The sequence below is a fragment of the Aquila chrysaetos genome, chromosome 4, assembly GCF_900496995.4.
Source record: "Aquila chrysaetos chrysaetos chromosome 4, bAquChr1.4, whole genome shotgun sequence".
Taxonomy (NCBI): domain Eukaryota; kingdom Metazoa; phylum Chordata; class Aves; order Accipitriformes; family Accipitridae; genus Aquila; species Aquila chrysaetos.
In genome coordinates this window covers 61,680,028-61,696,789 of record NC_044007.1, presented here as the reverse complement: position 1 = coordinate 61,696,789, position 16,762 = coordinate 61,680,028, and the positions used below count along the sequence as shown (strand labels likewise).

Sequence of the window (16,762 nt, the reverse complement as noted above, 5' to 3'; positions counted from 1 at the left end):
TGTATATCTGACTGTTATCAGTCACAATAGAAAATGCTGTTCTACAGATCCTGTTACTTGATTACTTCAGGAAAAAGGATAAAATATTATACCATCAGTTGTCAGGTCAATGCCATTGACATGGTAGATAAGGTTTCCTCCTAGATATTAGGACAGTTATTTCTAACTTTACAATGTTATTTTGTGTATTACTTTTTGATCAAAACTGGAATGCAATCATTTCAGTGACATAACTCCTCTTTTCTTCGCTAGATAATTCACTAGTTTTGAAAGGCAGGAACTGAAAGTAGTCAACCACTCTGAAAAAAAAGAATTAAGAAGAATAAACTCTTGTCTTCAGGAATTTTGCACATGATAAATTTTCAAAACATTTCAGATGCAATTCTTGAGCTTGGGTTGTTGCTTGTTTTGGGGGTGGTGGTGGTGTTTGGTTTTTTTAACAATTTATTTTAAAAAAATATTATGTTTGGTAGAATCTCACACTGTTGAAGAAATCAGAAGTACTTCTTTTCAGGAAAAGTCAGACTATTTGAATAACAAGGAGCTTTTAGAAGTTGTCATACCAACTTTCTATAACAATAACTAACTCCTGCCACTAGTACCAGCTTTCATGACAACATTCAGCTTACTAAATCCTGTCAGATTTGTTGTTGCATGGCATTGTAGGAACTAATCTTAAAGAACTGAATAAAGGTATCCATTCTATAATGGGATATGGTGAAAAAACCAAACATAATTTATACACTGTTGACAAATAAATCCATCAAACATAAGCCACATATATGAATCTGGTGAAAACTAAGACAACGTTAGATCATCAGTTGAAAGTGCATTCACTCCTCTCTGAGTGAGTTCTGCTTCTTTTGCTGTGTTGCACGTGTTTCTTCCTGCTAAATAAGACATTTAAGCCTATTGTGCACAGTCAGAATGAGATTAATTAGGCTTTTTGTCCAGTACTTTTAAAAAAAGAAAGGACATAATGCCTAGTGGAGTCTTGGGCAATATTATTTAAATTGTTTGTGAAATTGTACTTGGTTACTAAGCTGTGAGATATAAATATAGCAGAATTGAATTTAACAGAGCACTCAAAAATGGATGGGAAAAGAGACTGGCAGTTCTGCTTAATGTACGTATTTCAGTATAAGGTGCACTACCTCTTGGGCCAATTTGGAACATGAGGACAGAATACCATTTCCATGTTGTTGATTTTTTAAATTATTCTGCCTACAAGTAGAAGGCACACAGAATTCATTAAGTTTTCCACTAGATGTAGTGGTTTTATCTGGCTTCATTTCCAAGTAAAGAGCAGCCTCACTTTTATGTTTTGACCAAACATGAATAGGTCCCTGGAAACTGAGTGCAAAAGAAGAAAACGCTCAGTATGCAAAAATTATATGGGTAATTTCTGCACACAAGTATTAGTAACTTTTTCTTGTCATGTTGCTCATGTACATATCCTAGAGCTAATCTATAACTCATTGTTTTCACAAGGGAACTAAATCTTGATAATAAAGTTCATCGTCAGAACTTGACACAAATAAGAGTGATAGGCATCCTAGTAACTATGAAGAAAGCAATTTTCTACAAGAGACTGAAGAAAAGTGATGGCATTCACTGATAATAATAAAGTAATATTTCTTGTTCTGAGGAATCAAAACCAATAAACGGGCAGCTTCTGAATGGTAGGGAGAAAGGCAACATTTGTGCTATCCTGTAGTTTTCTCAGAAAAGTGAAAATTATTTACTTAAAAGGAAAACAAATTAAATAAGCATGGGCAACCTAGACTTGAAAAAAAAAGAAAAGTTTTTCTAAGAACCATTCACAAGAGTGTTTGGGACATCAGCAGTTGACATGGTATGGTATTCACCTGACTCAAACTGGAGGGAGCACAAAACAAAATCAGTGTAACCACTTTGATGCCCTCCCATTTCTTGTCTAGAAAAGAAGTTTTCAGTTTAAAAGTTCATATGCTTTTATCTTCATTTCTCAGATTACCTCCCAACAATTAGCAGCATGATACATCTGCCTTTCCAAGAGTGCATGAATGTTACTGGCAATAACTAGTGACACCAGTGACAATGGCTAGCACGCTGATGGAGGGAGAACTCAATCATTGCTTCTGAGTTTTCAGGACACAAGAGAGTTCCTCCTACACATAATGCACGTAGGGAGTTTCACTGTATACAAAATATACCAATATGCCTGCATCATTTCCTATGGTTTCTATTCACACTGGAATAACATCATCAGCTTATCTGGGAGGATCTGTCATTACAGAAAGTTTATTGTAAATAGAAGCCACAAAAATGAGCCATGTTAGCATAGTCCCTAAGAAATAATAAAATGTCCCAGCCAGATGGTTTAGTCACAGCAAAAGAATCAAGAGAATAAAACTCTTTAAAAGTGGAGTAATTAAGAAAGCTAAAGGTATGTAAGTATCTTTCCTAATCATGACCTCTGGAATCCCTGAAGTTATGCTGTGAATTTCTGAGCAGCTTCAGACAAATGGGTTCAATGGATATACTACATATAACTTAATTCCTTATTACAGTGAATCTTCAGCTGCAAGGAAAGCAACGTAGTCACTCTCAATATTTCCATGAGATCTTATGTAGAACTACACAAATTTACATTGATTACATCAACTAAATGTAAAAGTTAAACTTGGAGACTTTTGGTGAGGTACATACATTACGATTTGTAATGATGGACAATGTTAAGAATTAAAAAAAATCTATAAATACACAGAAACTAGAAAAGCTGATGAGTACGCTGATGTGATGGACTCCAAAACATTTGGGATATTTATTGGAAATGTAAGCCTTCAAATCCCCAAATCTTAGATCTCAGTATCCTTGCATGAGAACACAGAAAGGTGACAACACAGGAATCTCACTGTTGCTGAATTTAATTTAAAACTAAGGTTATGTTTACAGTCAAATACCGAAGACTACATAGTAAACACCTCAAAATAGTATCATTACCCTAATACCTGGTAAAAATCTGCACCTTTAAGTGAAAATTCTTTTTTGATACCTGTGACAGAGATTAGAGGAGGAAGAGAGGGAATTCTTCAAGGACTCTGAAATGGATGTTTCTAAGACAACATTAATAGCTATGAGATCAAGGCTCTCACTAAGTCTAGTAAGATTTGCAATCATTATAACTACTTTTGCAAGTACTTTGTTAGCCTATGCTTAAATGTGTAAATTTTTCTGCACATATTAATATTCATTTCCTGTACTCCCATTTCTTTGCATGATTTATTCTGGGTATTGCTTTCCCATCATATTTTAGGCTAGACCTTACTGCAGAATTTTCTTGTTCTGCATCTGTTGTTCCTAACCACAACTATGAAAGGAGTGAAGCAAGCAACTAGTAATGCATTTTGGAACATAACACTACCTCGTTAATAAAAAGCATTTGGTTTTTTTTTCTTTTGCTTTGTTTTGTGGTTTTGTTTTTGTTTTTTTTCCAGATGAAATAGATGTTACTTAATGGCAAGTTCACTTATTTAAGTTCCTCTACAAAGTACATCATCCTTAATTCAGTTGGGTTGCAGGACTGGAATAAACAGAGGTCCCAAACAGACTTTAATATGTTAAAGTGTAACAAACTAATTAGACTCTAAGATCCTCAAGACCTGCACGGTGTTTGGTTCTGTGTAGATAGATTCTTAGCAGTAATATGAGCATGAGGATGCTGCATTGCTACAAATAAAAAATACTGGTTTAACTATAGAAAAATATCACCTATACAACCCATAGAGCAGAAATACAGGTTCCTCAAATATAAAGGATGCTTAGCAATGTAGGGAATGAAAAACACTGAGCTGAACTGAAACCATACATAACTGTAGTTATGTAGAATGTAATTACGCAATTTGGAAGGAGGCCAGAGAAACACAGGACAAATTCTGCCATCTGTTACAATCATACAATTGCACTAAAATCAATGGACAGAGTTTGGCTCAACACTGGTTAAACCCTTTGAGTCATGGGACTTAATCACTGCAAGTGGCCAGGACCTTGGATCTGTGCCTCTTTTAAAGAAGGAGTAGACATTCAGCAGATTATCTTTAAACAGCTGACTCTCATAGAAACCCTCCCAATCTTCTGAACAGAAAGAAACTTCTATTGCCACACAACTGGTTTAGAACATGACCTGCCAGGCTGAAGTCATGGGGGAAAAGAATCAGGTATCACATCTGAAATGGGCTATATTTTAGACCGATAATACTTCTTCTGGAGAATTAAAATTCTAAACAAAAAGTCATCTTTTATTTCTGAATTGGTTTTGTCCCATGGTTTGTAGCCACTTGAAATGCTACACAGTAAAAACATCAGTATATCAGAAAAGATCTAACACAGGAGACATATGCAATTATCTTTTTTTTAAAGGGTGTCAATTCAAGCATGGAGAAGTGGCTTTCTTGACATTATAACAGCTCAGTGGCAGAATTAGAATGAGAATTCAAGGTTTCTGAGCCTTAATTCAGTGCTGTATCATCTGTTGCATACTAGTGCCATCCACGACCTGAAATGTCTCTTAGAAGTTTTTATGACATTTATCTAAAACATAATTTAATGAAGATATTTAATTAATCTTACTTTTAATGTATCTCTGAACTTTCTTTTCCCTCTTAAACTTCTTGTCTTTTACTCTGTTGAGTGAATTCATGGTCTTTTGAAGGACTCATGTTTCAACAAATGGAAGATAAATTTTAATTCCAAATAGACAAAAGTGGCCCTTCTTATGGGAAAGAGATTCGCAAGGGGGATGGCCTTGCTTTTTCCATATAACAACTGTTTAGACCATGATAGCAAGCTTATTTCAAACATTCACTCAACCAACCATAAAAAAAAAAAAATAATCTAAAACTGTACATATACAACAGCACACTACTATTACACACACCTGAATAATGTTTTGTGTTTGAAATAGTGAAGGAACTTGGTAAACTTTATACCACAGTGAGCATATATTAAAACAGTAAATACATTGAGCCAGTTTTTTGTTAGCATTTGTCTTAAAATGTACGGGGTGTAAAGTTGCAACGGCCTTCAAGTCACTGAAAAATAAAAATATAAAACTGTAAGGATTTTGCTATTAGATCTTGGAAGTTTTACTCAGACAATATTGAGCTAAATATGAGGGCTATTATTTCTTGAGGTATGAAAGACATTAATACTTATTTTCAGGAAAAGCAGTTAAGAACAGAAACTACCAATTCATTTTTTCACCCATAACAAGATCTGACTCTAGAACACAAAAAATATATTTGTACTCTTCAGGTATAGACATCCTTTTTTTTTCTTTCACTTTGCAGGAACAATATTGCTCCTAAGAGATTTGTGGATGGCCAAATATTCAGCTAACAGAGTTATTTATTAAAATCAAATGCTGTTAGTAATGCCTAAGACCACTCAATCATTTCTTGTGCTTAGGTATCATCTTTTAAATTATTTTCCCTTTATTATAATCAAGCATGTGCTGAACTTGTTATGCAGAATCAAAGTCACCTGAAACCCTGCAGAAAAGAAACGGGAAAAATGTCTGACAATTTATCTTCTCAGGTCTTTTGGTCTGAGAACTTTGCTTCCTTTCCAATAAATGCTAGCAGGATACTGTACATTTAACTTCTCAGAATTCATCAGCTTTCTCAACTACATGAGTTATGTGTTAGAGATCATTGTGAGAGATGTGGGGCCATTGTCATGTCTGTTCTCTATCAGTGCAAGTAACAAACTAATAAATCTGCTGGATTAAAACTATGCACCTGTTTTTGGACAGTTATCACACATTTACACGGTATATTAGTGCATTCTATGATCCTAGTAAAAAGTAATACGGAAACCTTTTATTCCTTTCATAGACTTTCTCATTTAAAAGCTATAAACCCCTGCATTTTCTCCCAGTGATCAGTCAGCTAGATTAGTCACATAAACTCACTCAAATATAAATATTGCAGTATAGCAAGTATAATCTAGACTAATCCCTCAGATACTATCCATATGCTTCTAGATATCTTTGCCATAACAAATAACCAACAAAACTTTCTGAAGGCATGTATGGTAAGGATAGGTCTCTTCTAAACAGTTTAAAAAATAAGTATGAAGAACTTTTGTAGCTCAGCAAGTTCAGCTGATCAGAAAGTAACCATTAATCTTTCTGTTACTCCAACATTTTTAATAGTGTTTTTTTTCTTCCACATTATTGTGGTTTTTCTTTTGTTCTTCCTCTTTTTTCACTGCCCAATAGTATTAAGATGGACTTCCAAGGTACTTTTCCCAGCCCTCCTTCAGAAGCACATCTTTTCACTCTAGACAGTCCAAAGAATCCTTAAAACAACTTTTCTAAACCTAGAAAAGTGTACTAACAAGCATGGTCTTATTATGGTGTTTTCTAAGTTACATAGTGTAACACCCATAAGATACAAAAGAAGACTTATAGATTAGGCAAATTATTACCACAACTTTAATCTGTCTGCCAGTTGACAGTAAAATGATGTTCCTAGTGGTTAATTTTCAAATCTCTTCTTCCACTTGTACTTGATTTTGATCACAGATACAAATTTTGAAAGAGAAAGGCAGCAAGCATTTCAGGATCCACCCCCGCCCCCCACACCTCCGCTAAGTTGTCTTCCCCATTCAGCAGTAGGCCTACATCTTCTCTGACTGGGAGCTGCTACAATCCCTTCTTGTTATCCTTTGCATTCCTTTCCAGTTTTAGATCCTGCTGTGCTTTTGCTTTCCTAATTTTATCTCTAAGTGTCTGAGTTTTATGACTCCTTTGTACACTTGGTCAATTTACACATCTTGAATGCTTTGTGGTTTAGTTCATTAAGAAGGCCATGTGATCTCCATCAAATTTTCTAGTCTTCCTGCACAAGGGATGGTTTGCTTCTGAGGATTCAGTAAGTTTTCTCTAGAACTCAATTTCCCAGCACATTCTTCCCTTTATGGTAGTTTCCCACAAGATTTTACCTTATAGTTCCCTAAACAAGCTGAAATCCAGTTTCCTGAGTCTGAACTCTTCTGCTCAACTTGGAAGACTTCCTGCAAATCCTGAATTCAGTCAAATCATGGTAGCCACAGCCCAAGTTGCCCAAGATGACCACATTTGTCACTGCTTGGGAGCAGCAGGTGAAGTAGAACTTTACTCTTGTTTGGCCCTGAACCTGTTAGGGGAACAGTTCCAGGTGGAGATGGAGACCCTTCCTTCTGCTGGCAGAAGTCACAAGCTTCTACTGCCAGAAAGTGCGTGTCCTCTTTTTGCTCTTGTATTGCCTCATTTGTACCTTCTTTTCTATCTTCCTGAGGTTTAGGCTCTTGTCTCTGCAGAATCCTTCAAAGATTCTTCCAATCTGTTTGCATCTCTGAGATGGTGGGAACCTGCTCCCCTTATGAAGCTGTACTCTCCTGGTGCTACAGGGAGTATATAGAGCATACCTCCCAAAGGTGAGGCTGTCAGCAACACCAGTCCTGATCCTGGCCCCGGGGTGGAAAGCAGGCCCACGTTTGCAGTAGTGACAGAAGCAGCGGATGCATTTGCCAGGGCGTGGGATCATGTCATATTAACTTATCACCACCATCTGTTCCTCTCCCTCCCTGAGCAGCATTTCTGAGTGAGCCCCACCTGCTACACTGTTTTATTTCTGTTTGGACATCCTGATCAATGGATCTCCTTAGTGCCAGATATAACGGATGGTGGACATGAGTTCACTCCATCACTCCATAATATTTTACACTCAGCAAAGAAACATTTGTGCTTTCTTTGGGTCTTTTTTGTTTTGTTTTTTTAAACTTGTGACTTGTTAGCCTGCTGCACTTTTTCTGCTTGCATGCTGCAGGCCAAAATTATTTGTATTTAGTGTGTCTTTCCCTTCTTGTTTATCTTTTGGAGCCATAATATCTAGCAAACAAACTGTAATCAATACCAAAGCCTGAAAAACACAAGTCATGATCCTGCCTAATAGGAGTCTCATTACCTCATTTGCAATCAGAGGCTCAAAGGCTTCATTCACCCTGATGCACTTTATCAATCTGAATGCACTCTGTGTCAGTTGTTTCTGTGTTGCTGTACACCATACTGTTTTAAAACAAATCACTAATTACTGATACCACTTGCAGTTCAATTACTTTTTTTTTTTTAAATTTCATTCTGTGCTGATCATACCTCAAAACACATGCATTTCATTAATTTAGCCTTCATCTGGGCTAACATGGTTAGCCAGAAAACTATTTCCTATTATATGCTTCTCATCTACAATGAGTATTGAAACACTTCAATTATCATGATATGTTATTTTAACTATATGTTTAGTTCTGATGCTAGCCTGCCATTCTGTCATTTTCAAATCTCTCTTGATTTGTTGATGTCTGGTCCATCAAAAGAAGGGCTTACTTTTACCTAATTCTGTGTTTATCAACAATTTCATTTCACTGAAGATAGATCAAGTAAGTGAAGAAGAGTTCCTGGAAAGGAATTAGCTTTCAGGCATTTTCTATTTCTTCCATTTACGTTATCATAGAATCATTTAGGTTGGAAAAGACCATTAAGATCATAAAGTCCTCAAGTCCTCTTATTACAGCTTTTCCCAGAAAAAAATCCCCAACCTTTTCTTGCCCATTTTTTCACTTGAGTGGCATCAACACAGATAGTTAAAACAGTTATTCTTGCAATTATTGTCTGCTATTTGACAGTAGACTATACTATCATTGCCTAAAACAAACATATATGCTACCATATGAGATTATTTTATACATATCTTAGGTGAACATTTTACATATCAGGATTTCTACACACCTGTTTTAACCTATTTTCTAGAATATATAGAGCAGAGTTATCTGGTGTTTGTGAACAATGCATGAGGATGACCTGGTTCTGGTAGTTCTTCAAGGTGGCAGTTTAAACAGATTTTATTAAACCCCATTGAATGAGTAAGTTTGCATCACTAGTTTATGCAAACTGTTATCATTTAAGAGAGGTGTAGATTTGACAGAAATTAAAATGAATGGACTATTTTAACAATACATTACAAAGGCATCAATATAGAGTGAGAGAAAGTGTCTAGGAGAGAAAAAAATGAGTCTGTCACAGTAAGGAGCAGAACTGAGATCAAAAGCAGGCAAATAAAGCTAGGAAAGGAAACAGTCGTGGTGTTGAAAGTTTTTCTCTGCTTTTCAGTGAAAGGTTAACATTTTTTTTTTCTTGAAATGTTCCATGTGATCATCAAATTGAAAAACCATTAAGAAAAATTGCTAGTCTACAGAAAGAAAAGGCATAAATCTGTTTAATGATTGCAGCTTGTAAGGATAGGAGCTGTGAGAGGCATTTGAAAAGAAATGGTTGAAACTGAGAAAGGGAGTATGCTGTTATCCATCCTTCAACTAACTAGTGCAAAACCTTTCAATGAGATTCCTGAATGAAAGAAGACCCACAAGTAAATATTTCTCATGTAATCCACTCTCTTTTCTCAAATGTTTTTTATATGAAGACAGTCCTGTCATTGCATACACATATGCATTGCATATTGCTCAGGTTCAGATCTTAATATTCACAAAATTAACCCAATATCTAGAACCATACTATGTTTGACAGGCTCTTCCTGCCCAAGTTGGATCAGCTAGTTGTAGCTAATTGCTTCTCATCTTCTTCTTGGACTGCCAACTGGATATAACTTCTCTTCCACTTTTTCTACTTTGTCCTCCGGAGGACATAGTATGTTAGCTGAGAAGCTAGTAGGAGATATTTTATAACCACAAAATTAAACTTTAGAACTGTGTTGTCTTTGTAGTGCATCCCATCATTCTGTTTTACTGTATGAATTTTAATACACCGTTTTGCTCTATATTGCTAGATGAACTTTTCCTAGTCCTTGTGAAATACTTAAAGCAGTCTGCAAAACAAGTAAGTGTTTAATATTCTGGCCCTGGTTCTAGTCACCTTCGAGTTTGCCTTCACAGAATCACAGAATGGTTGAGGTTGGAAGGGATGTCTGGAGGTCATCTGGTCCAACCCCTGTGCAACAGCTGGTTGCCCAAGACTGTGTCTAGAAGGCATTTGAGTATCTCCAAGGTGGGAGAATCCACAAACTTCCTGGGCAACCTGTGCCAGTGCTCAGACACCTGCACAATGACAAAGTGCTTCCTGATGTTCAGAGGAAACCTCCTGTGTTTCACTTTGTGAAAATACAAAATAGTTAACACAAAAAAATTTGGAACAATGTAAATACAGTTCTAAAATGACTATGTGAATAACATGCCTCAATTATTTACTGATTAAGAAGACAAACCACAAGACAGAGACCAAATGCAAATTCATGCTAACAAATTAATTAATGAAGCAGTATCCTACAACATCCTAGCAGCGTAATAAAATATAAGTGTTACTGGTTTTATTTATTGACAAGAGTTTTCTGCAGCAAAATTCTCTTCATTTCTAACCAGCTCCACATTATGTTGTTTTGGGGATAAAACATTCTCTTTGTTTATAAATAATTGGTATTGCTTACACGTTGTTCAGCATGTATAGTCTAGTTGCATAACTGTGTTTTTATACAGCAAAAAATATTTGATGTAAATCTTTAAAGGAATATCTCTTTCTCATGTCTCGTGACAAAAATATAGTTTTTCTAGCTCATCATAAAGAAGTTCATCTACAACCATGTGATTAGAATCTAAACATTTATAACCATAGGAAAAAAAGAAAACATATTCTGTTGCTCATTATTATAATATCTTCCTGTACTCTTACCTTGCTGGAAACAAGGTTTTACTATTTGCCGGAATATCTAGAGCTGTACATAAACATAATTTCACATACAAAACTTAAGTGCTACATATTGTTACCACAATTGTAAAATTTATTTCACTTGAGAATAACAAAGCTAAAGAAAAAATGAACCCCTTTATCCTTGAAATTGGAGACTTTACTATCAACTCACTGACAATACTGTTTGGAATCACACTTACCCCAGAAAAGCCTTGATCACTTCAGTGATTCATGTCCTAAACAGTACAGAAAATAATGAGAAAATCTGACAGTACCTCAGATTGCTGCATTAATCTGCATAAATCAGATTAAGTATTAACTGCATGTAAAATATCCCTTCAAAACCTGCTAGGTTAGGCTATGGCTATATAAATGTACTCCTAAGAGGGCCAGTGAAAATTACTATGGATCATATAGTAAAATAAAAAGTGGCAGAGTCAGAAAGACTGAGAACTTTCCATCTTGCTATGAGTCTGAGAATACAAATAATCACATTGCACATTTCATCTGAATACACAAGATAATTTCCTGGCAATGAAACAAAGAAAACAAACTACTTCTGTGGTGTGTTAAAGACATATTGCCTGTAGCATTAAGTACAATTCTTTTGTGCAATGTATATTAACAGTGAACATCATACTGTAGTTAAGTGCTATCTGAAGAAACTTATATTAGCATTTAGTCTTCTCCCTTTATTCCTACCACGCAGATTTAAACTGAAAACAGGATCTTCACATGTTCGCTAAATCACTGATAAACTGCAGCGTTAGGGAAAAGAACATAAGAATAAATGTGATACTTTCTCTAAAAATACAAGGTATCTTTCTCTCCCTTTATACAAGAGGTTTTTAAAGCAGTAAAGGAAAACATATTACTCCACTACTGGAGGCATTTTTCCTTTGCTCTACTTATTACCCCAGAAAGACTCAGAGAGAAGACTTTTATTGAGTATCAGGGAATTCAGTAGGTAAACAACATTATGGACTTGAAATCTGCCTTTTCACAAAACAAAAAATGTTCAAGATGAGCAATAGTTTTACAAAATCCCCTTACAGTACTGTACCTTGTATATTTTAGTAAAGGAAGTTAAATTATTTTGTATTAATTCCTTATATAAACCCTTTCCTGACACTTATAGCAGATGTGCCAATTAATTTCAGAATCACAGAGTCACAGAAGTGCTGAGGTTGGAAGGCACCTCTGGAGATGGTCTAGTCCAGTGGTCTTGAAACACCTCATGCACCCTTTTTACCCTGCAGTAAAAAATGTTTGAGCAGGCACCCCTGATATATGTATATTTATTTATAATGTACTGCTGTATATTATCGATACTATATGGACATTATTGATAAAAAGTATAGAGACATGGTTCCTAGTGCACTGCAGTCAGGGTCTTTTCTCCAGAATGATAATCCTACTGACTGTATCTCAATAGTTTATGAATCTTGATATGCTACCCAGATTTTTAAATAACTTGGAGCCTGTGGCAGTTAGAGTTGCATGTGTGCAGCTAATCTACAAGCAAGCTGTCGGGTCACCTGTTAAAGCAGAGGTGAGGTTCAGCTCAAGACTAAGGAAGATCATGAACAAGCAAGCTATGATACAAATTTCAGTTTTTCCAGATAGAACGGGGCAATTCAAGTTTCTAAACAGGAATATATATACATATAGCAAGAGTTTGAAATTAAAAAAAAAACCAATCAAAAACAAAAACAAAAAACAAAAACAAAACCCACAAAAACAAGAAACCCCAAAAACTTATCAGTGACTACCATCCTGTATTTTCCTATTAATCCTACCATTCCTATCTTTTCTTTGAGATCTGTTTGCTTGGGTCTGGTCTTTGGGTGTATTTGTCAAAAAGTCAACCACAGTAAATGAAAAATCTTCCAACAAAACCTCAAGTTAAAAAAATCCACTTACTCTTTCAGGGTAAGGGAAGAACTTCTTTTTTTAGTTCATCTTCACTTGTGTATTTACACATTGTGTTATTTTACAAGGGTGATATTCTTTGATAAGAAAATGTTTATCCTTCCACACTTCTATAGAAGAAAGAAAAACTCAAAGGTGAATGGTAGGGAGAGGTCTTCTTTACACTGTATCATGACTATGATTACAGAAAGGACTTATGGGTTTCAAAATGCAGCTAGTGACTCACTTCTGTCTGCCCCTTTCCATGAATTCAGAAGAGAGCAAATATGTGTCTTCCATGCACTCCTAGAGGAAGAGTGATCCTTGAAATGAAGTGTAATAATGCAAGTCCAGACATCTTGCAGAGAATGAGAAAGGCAGCTACTTCATGATATAAGAATACTTTACTCACAAAAAAAAAAAAAAATCTTAAACCTGAATTTAAAGAAATTGCTAAAAATTATTTACAATTACAGTTAATTAACAAAGGTGCATTGCTTCTGCCCAATACCATTTTCTAGATACCAAACTTTAGTTTAATTCCGATCTCATTAACAATTTTAATTTATAACTCTTTCAGTCCCCTTCAAAATAAATCATTCTGAGACCTGAGCAAAAATCAACTTCTTTTAATTTATACTAACATGACTGTTGAAACTTAGTTAATTATGTTTTAAAACATGCATTAACATTTTACCATCAAACAATGCAGTGTTTTACAAATTACCCTGCCATAATCTCAATGATGTATACAAACACTGACAAAAATTTCAAAGTGTATACATACACACACACAGAGGTAGGAAGGCAAATACATGTATAGAGGAGAGTTATGCAAAGAACAGTATCAACAATGGATTAGACCGATCCTTGTCTAAATTCAGAGTATAAGTCTTGATTAATTTCCAATAAATACATAAATTTTCAAAATTAATAGTATTACTTTTTCACATGCCAGTCAGCTGCTTCTGACAAAATAGCATACTACTAGTCACTTCTACTTTGACCTACCTCAACTTTTGACTATTTTAGCTCCCTAAGACTTCCTAAGAATTCTCAGTATTTTAACTTCAGTTTCATGCTGTTCTACTTCTATGTTTGCATATATCAGTTCTGCTACTTTTTCTTGATACTTCTTTTTTTAGCTGGGTGTAAGCATGCTGCAGGTTTTGAAGCTACTTTTAATTAAGAACAGAAAAAAATAAAACTGACACTCCAAGATCTCATCTAGAGTTAAGCCAAGAAATCTGACTACTGCTGGGAAGAAAAAGCATTATAACATTTCCTATTATGTATGGACAAAGACACTGTATAATGGTACATAAACTGAAACATATACTGTATTTTGTTAAGCCTGTATCTGACCACATTTGCTATATTATCTATGGTAAGACTTTCAGAGACAAAGACTTTTTTAAAAATTATTTTTAAAGATTCCTATTTTATTTATACTAATAAAGGTTATTTATACTAACATGTATGTTTTTGTATTTGAAATGTAAGTAATGGCAGAGATTATTTGGAAAAGATAATGGGATTTCAAAAAAAAATCCACTGTGACATATCTGCAGCTGGTGTAAATTGTCAAAGGTCACTGCCACAGTTTATCACAGCATGCTAATTCCCTTGTTCCAGACACTGACAAAGAACGAATAGTGCTTTCAGCAGAAAGATTACACAACTATCTAGCTATCACTGTTATCTTGTGCTTTCCTACCAATCCTGTGCACAATCTGCTATCTCCTCCTAAGCGCTGGTGTTGTACATGGACATTGAGACAATACTGTACCTCCCTTGTGATGAAGTTGGCACTTGGTGAGCAATCATAAGATCAGTGCAGGTAGGGAAATGACAGCAGGGCTTATTTTATATCTTTAGTTTGTAAAGGTAGAGCATGGAACCAACTTTTAAAAGAAGCAAAAGCAATAGAGCCTATAAATGTGTGAAAGTGACTTAAGAAGAAAAGCTGTATTATCGTCTTGGTGCTTGGTACCATTAGACTACAGTGCAGTACCATTACACTCTGGTAAGAGCAAACAGAAAAAGTAATCATTACCCTGAACAACTTAGAACATAAATAAGATGAAACTTGACTGAAAGTAAAGTCTGAAGAAATCTGGCCCATCAGCTGCAAAGCTGAACAATTACTATTGAATACCATAGTGTTAATTTTTCTTAGTATTGAAAAAAGCACATTAGTGATAATATAAAAGAAATGGTCCATAATTCCTATCTCCACCATCTATTACTGTAATTATCACCTCTTGTAGTTCCCAAATGGTCAACAATATGTCAGAATGACGTTTGTAATGACTGAACTGAATAAAATTTGTTTTGAGCCTCTAAGTGCAGTGAACTAGTCATTTCTAGACCTTGCACACTCATACCTCATCCACTATGCTTATGTTGCATGTGTGACCTGTTAGATAACAGAAATTTTCAGAAAGACATCCACTTTAGGATGAAATGAACTGTACCCTAAAATAGCCCATTCTGCTAAATTAAGTTAAATGAGTTTCATTATATGTATCCAAAGTTACATTTGAAGCCTGAGCTGCATTCATGCAGGCAGAGAACTTGCAGACAGAAAGGCAGACAAAATGAATATTTCTATTCAATTAAAAGTGATGGAGAAATACTACTGTTATGGTGTAAGATAGTAAATGGCTTTACTAAATACACTCTATTTTTCAGCTAATTGCTCTGTTACCAGCCCACATCCAGAAGACCAAGGTTACACAACCCACAACCTTTCTGAGCTAAGGTGTAAAAATATTCACCCTCCTTCAGAGAGTAGACCCTTAATCACTAGTATTTAGTTAGCTACAAACATAAATTAGGATTCTATTGCTATTTAGTACTACCAGTGCTTAATTCCCTCCCTTCTCCCACACAGATAAATACGTATAGACTGTATTGTCAGTAAAAATGGCCTGGAATAATTCAAGAACCATGATTTGAAATATGCTACTGCATCTATGACTTTCAAAGTTGACAAGATTCACTCCAGATACTTCAAAATATTTATGTCCAATTCTCTGATGACCAAAAAGCACTTTAGAGATAGCAGTGTCTGTAAAAAGTAATGATTAAGAGCCTTGCAGAAAACTAGTATACAAAACTTCAGCCTGTGAATTCTGAATGTTAACAGACACATAATTTAAAAATTTTTTTAATTCTTCTATATGTCTATATCTACCTGCTGCAAATTAGTTCAGCTGCTATAAACACATGCATTAGTATTTCTGAGACAGGTTACTGTTTTCTGTCTATCAGTTCTGCATTCAGTATCAATTGATGCAAGAATATTGACTAGATGAGAATAGCTGTCTTTACTTATGAAGTCAACTAGAAATTTACCTTACATAGATGCTGTGAACGTCATGAGATCTTGAAGACTCACAGGAAATCACTTAAATATCAATCCCAGAAGATCATCTCTTCTCAGAAAAGCAGCCATAAATGAACATTTATTCAGGTTCTTCACCCAGAGGCAAATAAATAAGAATTTCCTTAATAGCTAGAACACACTGTTTACTTTTGGGGTAACTGAAAAAAAAAAAGATACTTTTCTGAGGGTGACCTCTTAGTTGGAAGTCAAACCCATAGGTGAAGAAATGGGGAGAGGGTATAATATTGGCACGCAGTGACACTATTTATCCACACTAGAGTGCTTCAGTCCCACAAACACATGGTAACCTAATCTTAGAAGTGATAGCTGAAGGAGGAAACAGAAATCATCTCCCACCATGGCTCTAATTTTCAATCTGGAAATTAAAGCAAGAACACTTTTTTCAGTTCAGTACCACAAGTTTTGCCAAGTTTTGTGCAATGTAGAGTATACTGGATATATTACGCACACCAAGAAACTGCAGAAACACTGTCTTTTGCTGCCGCCTTTTGCTTCACAGGTGTGGGATTCAATCATATCAATTTAGATTGTGAGATGATGAGCCATCATGATAGTCTTAGATCTATTATCGCCTAAGATTTTTAATATTCTTTTGTCAAAGAAAGCTGGTTGTTTACATGAAGTGGTAAAACAGTGATTAATACTTGTCCTAGTTTCAGCTG

General features: G+C 35.2%; 1 protein-coding gene across 3 annotated transcripts in view; it reads right to left on the bottom strand.

Annotated features, from left to right (window-relative positions):
- The window catches only part of CCDC102B (coiled-coil domain containing 102B), a 174,737-nt gene that overhangs the window by 56,702 nt on the left and 101,273 nt on the right, over positions 1-16,762 (bottom strand). The gene's annotated exons all lie outside the window — the stretch shown is intronic.